Below are 9823 nucleotides of genomic sequence, written 5' to 3' on the forward strand. Positions count from 1 at the left end.
ATTTCTGCATCTTCTTACACACGGTGGCGATGTTGCCATAAGAATATCTAAATAATACATGAAAGCATGAATCATACATCATAACAAAAACAAAGCCTTACTCGTTGTGATAAGACTCATCTGTCATTTAAATGACCCAAAGTGAGGCCTTGTTATAATAGACCTCCCAAGTCCAACAAGGATCAGGAACTATCCCCGATACACACCCAAATATCCAAATAGATACTCTGAGTCTGATGAATTCTGAAGATATAACAAGATAACATATGTGTACAAATCCAAACCCTAGGATAAGTCCATAAACGTGATCAACGCAAATAAGTCCAATCTTCAAAAACCCAACCAATAACCATACCATAAATCAATTCATATATCCTATAACAAATGAGTTCCAAATATATATATATATATATATATATATATAAAATCCAAAACAAAATGGAACAATCATAAATCAAATTTAGTTCACTAGTATCAGTCTTACTATCAATGCCAATAATAAGGCTGACACTAATATCGACACCACCAACACCAACCTATAATTGTCCCACAAATCCTCTAACCAAAAGTAAAACTATATCCATTTATGAGATGCCCCCACCAATAGCAAAAACCAATATCCATAAAATAAACAAAGTATGTAAATTCATCCATGATTAGAAAAGAAGCCTGCAAAAATATGAAAGTTCATCACTTCAATCCAACTAAGCTAATCCTATAATCTGATCACTGAGCAGAAGGAGTAGAATGGTTGGTTTCCTGTATTGCGTGGGGATACAACTATTTAAAGATGGGATAACGGGTGAATTATAGCAAGTACTTCGGATAAGGATAAAATAATACCAACCATTAAAACCAAGTAAAATAACCTTACACATTCACATCCATACACATATATATGACCATATGGGGAAAAGGAACCTAGGTTAGCATGTATTTAAAACCATTAAGTTGGGTACGTGTAGCTTAACCATTCCAGTACCACCCACCAGCTATATGGGTCCAGTGTAACCCCCTAAATAGTCCTTGATGCGTTTAGCCGCATAAATCGAAGATACCATAGGAGTAGGGGATTCTCGAGTACCCTTCGCTCTCTATGATACATATGTACATATGTACTTAGGGGATTCCCATGCACCTCATAAGTATCATATATGGTCTCCATAACCAATCCTCATGTAGGCAAATAAAAACCTCACACCTTCACGGTTAACTATCATACCCTACCATTATTGCCAAATAAAAACCATTACCACACAACCAAACCACCATTCTATTTATTATTAACTAAAACTATAAGTAGTGGTATCATCATGCCGACTATAGCATACAACAAATGTCCTTAGCTAACCTTTTTAAGGAATAAGGGATTTCCATGTACCTATATATTACATTTTTTAGTTTCTTAAGGGATTCCCTTGTACCACACAAGATGTTCCATTATTAGTTTACATAAGGAATTCCCTTGTACCCATAAGAATTTTAAATTAAACCATTACTATGACCATCAAGATCTTACCATTTAATCATTCCAAAGTATTTAAACCATTTATACGAATTAGGGTTTCATTACTCTGCTATACCATGCAATAGTTTAATGAATGTCCAACAATTTAACCAAGAACATTATCATAGGCATTTTATCAAATATGTTGGGGGCATAGTGTTTCCAAAGCAAAAACCAAGTACCAATTAACCATTCTCATGCAACCAAATGTTCAAATCACCATAACAATAAGAAAACCATAAGTAAAAGACATGGGAAAACCATAACCAGCCATTATAACCAAAAACCTTAGCCTATATTTGAAAACCCAAAACTATAAAAAATTTATGCCATGAAAACCATACTTTAAATCATGATTTTAGTTGAACTAACAATGAGGGAGGAGTAACTTGCCATACATTACAAAGATAATGGAGAGAAATTACCTTAGTAAGTCCCCAAATTGATCCTATTAATAAAACCCTAGCCTTCCCTGACCCAAGATCCTTGAGAGAATTTTAGAGAGTTTCTAAGTGTTTACGATTAGAATAATAATGTAAATAATGTCTTAAGAGTCATATATGTTGTGGGGCCTTAAAATATTAAGAGGGAAAATGTTTAAATTATCCCCAACTTTAGTGGCATAAAATTACTGCAGGTGAGTACGACCACCCCAACCCAACTGTACCTTATGGTAGGAGTTATACCCTTACTCGTACCATAGTCTTCCCTTACACACCAACACTATCCAAAATACAACCATCCAAGAAAAACTATATCCAAGCATATGATTAGTACCATAAAATCATACTCTAGGCTGATTAGAATCACCTAGGCCTAACTTAGGGAAACATATGACATAACATCATACCATTCATACCTTAAGGTACGACTAGTATGATCCACCCATACCTTGTACAAAAAACAAACAACCCACATCACCCAACGCTTGATAATATATGACTAATACCAACCACCATACCTAATTATACAAGAAGTACCCCAACTCGTATGATTTTTAGAAGCCAAGAACTGAGAAAATTTTCTAAAGGTAAAAATCTAGGGTATTTTAGTCCCCCCCGCCCACAAGGATCATTCATCCCCGAATGACAGATGATGTAGTACAAGCATAATTTTAAACCCCAAGATGCCTCCACCATTTTATTTAACAAAGTCTTAAAATAAAGAGGCAAGGAAATCAACCTTTCCTTTAAAAAAGTCAAAAAACAAAGTTATGATCAAGAACACATACCTTTCACATAAATATTTGGAGCCAAAAACAAATGTAGATATTGGGACTTCATAACCTCTTTCTTTACAGCTTTCCTCTTATGATGTATATTATTTTCTTAATCCAGTGTCTTCTCTTTCTTATGCGACTCTATATATGTCTTTGTCTTTTGGTTTTGATTTAGATGTTATTTCAACTCCTTTTTTTATTTCTACCTTGGTAGGTGACTCGATTATTGCTAATAAACTCTATAGGGGGTGTGTGGTATTTTTTGGTAGCAAGCAAACCTTGGTGGATCTGGTTGAGTTGGATATGGTATATTTTGATATAATTCTGGGTATGGACTCGTTGTATTCTTGTTGTCTTTAAATTATTGGACCTGTAGGGTTATCTTTAAGTTTTTTGGTGAACTGGTTATAGAATGGGAAGGTAGTACCGTAGTTCCTATAGGGAGTTTTATTTTATATCTTAGAGATCAAAGATAATCTCCAAGGGTTTTCTTTATCAGTTGGTTCGGGTTAAAGATTCTAACTTAGAAGGTTCTTCTTTGTCTTTGGTCCCTTTAGTTAGTGAGTTTCTAGAGGTGTTTCCAAATGATCTTCCTGGTATTCCTCTAGATTGAGAAATAGAGTTTAGTATTGATTTGCTTCCAAACACTTATCTAATTTCTTTTTCACTATATAGAATGGCTCTAGCTGAGTTGAGAAAACTCAAGGAGCAGGTTAAAGATCTTTTAGATAAGATGTTTATTCATTCTATTTTTTCTCCATAGGATGTACTAGTGTTTTTTTTTCACTAGAAAGATTGTTCCTTTTGGATATGCATTGACTACAGGTAGTTGAACAAGGTGACAATCTAGAACAAGTATTCTCTTCCTCAGACAGATGATTTATTTGACCAATTGCAAGGTACCAATTCTTTTCTAAGATAGATCCTCAGTTTGGGTACCATCATCTTAACATTAGGGAGGTGGATATCCCTAAGATAGCTTTTTGTACCCCGTATGGACATTTTCAGTTCTTGGTGATGTCATTTGGGTTAACTAATAATCCAGCAACCTTTGTGGACTTGATAAATAGGGTGTTCAAATAAAATTTGAATCTCTTGTCATTGTGTTTATTGATGTTATTCTGGTTTGTTCGAAGAGTGAGTTGGATCTACTAATTATCTACATGTGGTGTTACAGTCCGTAAAGGAACAATAGTTGTATGATAAGTTCTCTAAGTATAAGTTTTGGTTAATGCTGTGACTTTCTTTTGTCATATAATTTTTAGTAAAAATCATGATGGATCCACAAAAAGTTGTTGTGGTAAAGAGGTGGCCTAGGCCCATGACTCCATTCAATATTCAAAGCTTCTTGGTTTTAGTTTAGTATTTAGGAAATTTGTGGAAAGTTTTTCTTCAATAGCTAAACCTTTGACTCAGTTGACGTAGAAGAAGGTTAAGTTTTCTCGATCTGATGCTTGTGATGGGAGTTTTGAGAAGTTGAAGGGTGAGTTGTTTTCTACTCTAATCTTAGCTTTATCAAAAGAAAAAGATGGGTTTCTAGTTTATGATGCATCTTCGGAAGGTCTTGGTTGTGTTTTAATATTGCATAGGAAGGTATTTGCCTATGCTTAAAGGTAGTTGAAGGTACATGAAAGGAATTATCCTACTCATGATTTGTAGTTTTTGGCAGTTGTGTTTTCTTTGAAAATATAATGGCATTATTTATATAATGTTCACGTGGATATCTTTTTTGATCACAAGAGTCTTTAGTACGTGTTGACTTAGGAAGAGCTTAAACTCAGGCAGAGGATATGGCTTAAACTTCTTAAAGATTATGATATGAGTCTTTACTATTACCCAGATAAGGCTAACGTGGTTGCTGATACTCTTAGCAGGTTATCCATGGGCAGTTTGGCTCATCTAGAGAAAGGTAAGTGGGAATTAGTGAAGGCTATTCACCATTTGGCTAATATTAGGGTTCGCCTCTTGGACTCTAAGGATGGTAGTGTGATAGTGCAAGATGTGGTTTGATCATCTCTTGGTGCAGATATTAAGGAGAAACAAATGTCGAATATTGTCTTGATAAAAATCAAGAGTGATCTTGGTGGGTAAAAGGTGGTAGTGTTAGAGATCAAAGGTGATGGTACTTTATCAAACAAAGGGAGATTGTGTGTTCCTAATGTCGATGGGTTGCGACAAAGGGTTTTAGCTAAGGTATATCAATCTTGGCTATGTTGTCTATTTCAGCTAGGTTAAGATATATCATGATCTCAAAGAGATCTATTGGCAGAATGGTATGAAGAGGGATGTGGGTGATTTCATGGATAAGTGTATAGTGTGTCAACAGGTTAAGGTCAAGCATATGTGGCCTGGTGGGTTGTATCAAGAAATAGAGTTACCTAAATAGACGTAAGAGATGATCAATATGGATTTTGTTATTGGTCTTCCTCGGTCTCGAAATAAGTATGATTCAATTTGGGTCATCGTGGATAGGATGACTAAGTCTATGCATTTCTTGCTTGTGCGAAATACCTTTTTGGCAGAGGATTATACAAAACTGCATTTTTAGGAGATTGTGAAGATGCATGGAGTACCTGTCTTGATTATTTATGATCGTGGTACACATTTTATGTCTCATTTCTGGCGGTCTTTCTAGAAAGGGTTGAAGACTAAGGTTACTAAAGTTAGTCTACGTACATCTTTTCATCCGCAGTCAGATGGGAAAGGGAAGAGAACTATTTAGACATTGGAGAATATGCTTCAAACCTATGTAATTGACTATGGTTGCAATTGGGTTGAGCATCTACCTTTGGTGGAGTTTGCTTACCACAATAACTATCATTCGAGTATTAGTATAGTTCTTTTTGAGATGTTGTATGGTAGAAGGTATAAATCTCCTATTAGTTGGTTTAAGTTTGTTGAGGCTGACATGTTTGGCCTAGGTTTTGTTTATCAACTGATGTAGAAGGTCAAGGTGATTCTATATAGGTTTAAGGCTTCCCTAAGTCACCAAAAGTCCTATATGAATATTAGGCGTAGATACATGGAGCTTGATGTTGGTAATAGGGTGTTCCTCAATGTTTCTACTAAAAAGGGAGTGGTGTAGTTTAGAAACTAGGGGAAACTGATTCCTCAGTTCATTGGTTCTTATATGATTTTATAGAGAGTTGGCAATATTTTTTATGAGTTAGAGTTTCCATCAAGCCTAAGTTTTGTTCATCCGGTTTTTCATGTTTCTATGTTGAGGAAGTGTCTTGGTGATCCTTTGTCAGTTGTTTCTTTATAGGGATTGGGTATTTCGATTCTCTATCTAATGAAGAAGTCTTAATCGAGATATTAGATAGGCAATTTTGTCAATTTTTGACCATGGATGTGGCTTCAATTAAGGTTCTATTGTAGAACCATTAAGTGGAAGAATCTACTTTGGAAGCAGAAGTTGACATAAAGTCCAAGTATCCGCATTTGTTTTCTACTCCTGGATTCGTGCAGAAGGTATGTATTCTTCAACACATCTTTATTTTGTAAGTTTATTAAAGGAAAGATTAATATTATTACCTCTTTATTTTCAAACTATGTTAAAAGGATGTTTGATAATGCAAATGACTCTGTGTATTGTTACTCCTACCTTGTTCGTCATTCAGGGACAAATGATCCTAGTGGGGGAGACTGAAACATCTAGGGTTTTACCCTTAGAAAATTTCTTAGAATTTTGTTCTCTTGACCCAACATAACTCATGGGTATGTGCTGTGTGTTTCGGGTACAAGCGGTATGGTCCAATTATATACTGACTATTGTTAGTTGGTGGGATAGTTTTTTTCACTAGAATGGGTAAGACTTAGCGGTATGAGTCATAAGGCTTGGTATGAATTCCATTAAGTACTCGCATGGTGTGCAGTGTTTAATCCTCTTGGTATTTCATTCTGCCAAGTATACGGGTCATTGGTACGGATTATATGTTGTGGTTATGACTCATTTGGATGAGTCATATACTGGACAATATTTAATCATAAGGTAAAGGGTTAGATATAAGTGGTGGGTACCAATCTTATATGAGGGTACGACTCGTATGGGTCAGTCGTATCTAGGTAATGAGTTTTTAAGGGCTTTAAGTCGGGATACTCTGGACATTTCCCTAGCTACACTAACTAGGTCCCACGACTTCAAATATACTTAGGAGGTTATTTTCCATATTATTATATTCATTAACACTTAGAAACTATTCCAAAGCACTCCATAATTCTCTCAAGAATATTTGGGGCAAGAAGGCTAGGGTTTCATCTTAAGGATTTCTTTGAGGCTTGCTTTGGTGATCTCTTTCCATGAGTTCTTTGATAAAAGGCATGATTCTTTTCCCTCATGGTAATTTCAATTAAAGACATGGTTTTTATGGTTGATTTCATGTTTTACTATATCATGATTTTGATTTCCAACTATTATTTTGGTGTTTCGATATTAAATGCTTGGTTATGGTTTCCTATAGTTTAATTATACTTTTATATGCATTAATGGTGGTTTTTGATAATTTGATTGCATGGAAATGGTATAATGGTCTTTGGAATTGCTTTTTGTTATATTATGCCTGAAGGTGTTTAAGAAAATGTTTATAAAGATATGGTCAATGCATTGAATTCTTTTAATGGAACTCTTGCATATTTTACACTTTTTAAAGGAATTATACAAGGTTTAAATGGTTTGAAAAGGCTAAAGGCTAAATGGCTATGCTTGTGGAGAACATAAAAGTCTCCCTAGTGGTTAAGTATATGGCAAGGACACTTGAAAGTCTCCTTAATCGAAATGGTTTGGCTATGGATATTACTTGCAAGTAATCGGATTGTATGATGTACCTCTAATATTGGACTTGGTTAATAAAATGCTAAATAGATTTGGTTACGGTTTTAAATTGGCATTAAAAGTGGGGTGTATAGAGAAGTCGTGGAAGGTGGCGGTCTCGGGGGACCAAAATTGGAAACTCGTATTTGATGATATGAGGATTTGTCTTAGTGGACCATGTGCATGATGTCACATTATTGGGGATGTACCAGTAATCCTATAGGATATTTCCCTGTTCGTGTGGCTACATGCACTAGGGCCCTTTCAGCTGGGGGAACTAAACCAATATAGCCCATGGGTGGCTTATAACGGCCAAGATAAACTGCCCAGGTAAATGGTTTTAAATGCATGCTAAACCTTGTTCCATTTCTCGGTACTTATATATGTATGGTTGTATGTATTATGGATGGTTTTACATGGTTTTATAACTCGCATTATTTTATCCTTATACTAAGATTCATACTAGTAGTCACTCGTTAACACGATCTACTAATGGTTGTATCTCTACGCTAGGCAAGAACCAACCATTCTACTTCTCTTGTTTATCTCACAGATTAGATAACAACATTTGGACCAAAGTAGTGAGCGTTCATCCTTCTTAAAGGCATCACTTCAAGTTATGGATTTCTTTAGACACTTTTCCTTTATTTTTTATACTAGTTTCGGCCATGGTTGGGGGCATGTCCCAATTGGATTTATTTACTCTTTTGGATAGAGGCTTTGTGGTACTTTTGGGGGTTGGTATTTGTAGGATTGCTATTGGTGTTTGTCTTGGCATTGGTATTGGTGTTGGGGCTTACACCCTTGGACGATATTGTTGGTTGTTCCATTATATTTCATTTTGGGATTAACTTTATTATGGTTTGGTATTCTCATTAATTATGGTCTGGTTTATGAACTATGGATTGGTTTGCTATGGTCAGGCGGTTGGTGTGGCATGGTTGAACCTGATTAGGTCAGCAATGGCTATGACCCTATCTAGAGTCTTAATGAGAATATTTATGCTATCTTGATATATGTTTGAAATTAAGCCCATATAAGGTTGAATATAGGTGGTTGGGTTAGGTAACAGGGGGCGGTCCCCGGTCCTAGTTGAACTTGGAATGCTGTAAGACCCCACAAAGTTCCCTCGTAGTTTAAACCTTGGATGCATGTCGAATGAAGTGTAATTCTGGTACTAAGAGATCTAGAAAGGACTCCCTAATATATTTCTGTTTTAACCTTGTGGAAATTTCCAAAAAATAACTTTCTATGAGTGGGAAATTGAGTTAGGTTTCCAATGATACAAATTTCGTCAAAATCCAGTATCGGGGTGAGAAGTTATGGCCGTTTTCCTAAGCGTTGTCGAAATCGCCCAGGTTTGATAGTCGATCAGAATGACCGTCAAGTCTTCCATGGACTATCGATTTCCACGTCAAACCAAGGAAATGACGTTTTTTCTAGCCATAGTGCGACGGTTAAAATAGTGAACCACCAGAAATTCGATGCACCATCGCGTTAACCGTCAAATTGAGGCAGTATGTCCTCATCCTGGGCCTCGTGTGGTGGATGATCTGGTGGACCATTGTTCTGACCGTCGCATTGATTCAATGTGTTCCATTTTTAGCCATCGAGCGATGGACGATCTAGCGGACCATCAAACTTCCGACGGACCATCATTTCAACCATCGCAGACCTTGATCAACAATTTTTAACTCATTTTTAAAAGGGTATTTTGGTCTTTTCTACTCCTTTAAACCCTTATACATGTTCTAAATGAACCAGCTGGCCACATTTGCTCATCTCTAACACTTAAAGGCTAGGGTTTTCTCCTACAAACCATATCAAAGCAAGAATTCATCCCCAAGAAATCAAAGAAATCACCAAAGATTGTGTTAGTGAGTTAAGAATTGAATCTCCCAAGTTCAAAGACTTCAAGGAACCCTCTCCTAAGAGTAAGAAGAGGAAGTTTAGAGGAAACTTGTTCATCCAATCTCCTAATCTAAGGCATGTAGAATTATGAACAAGGGTAAACCTTTCACCATTGTGCCCAAAAGGCTTTTTTACATCATGATTTTCCTGAAATCAATGAGGTTTTACATGAAATTGAATTGGTATTTTTCACCCATTATTATTGAATACACTATCTTGATATTCCCCAAGAATTAAGTGTCAAATGGCATGTTTTTTGCTCCATGAGAAGTTAATATTTTCAATGTTTGAGATATTGAAGCATATGACTAAATTGACACTTGAGATAAATTGATGAAATTCCTAGATTTCCATATTATTTATAAATTTATATGCT

Source organism: Capsicum annuum, unplaced genomic scaffold, assembly GCF_002878395.1.
Source record: "Capsicum annuum cultivar UCD-10X-F1 unplaced genomic scaffold, UCD10Xv1.1 ctg5309, whole genome shotgun sequence".
NCBI lineage: Eukaryota > Viridiplantae > Streptophyta > Magnoliopsida > Solanales > Solanaceae > Capsicum > Capsicum annuum.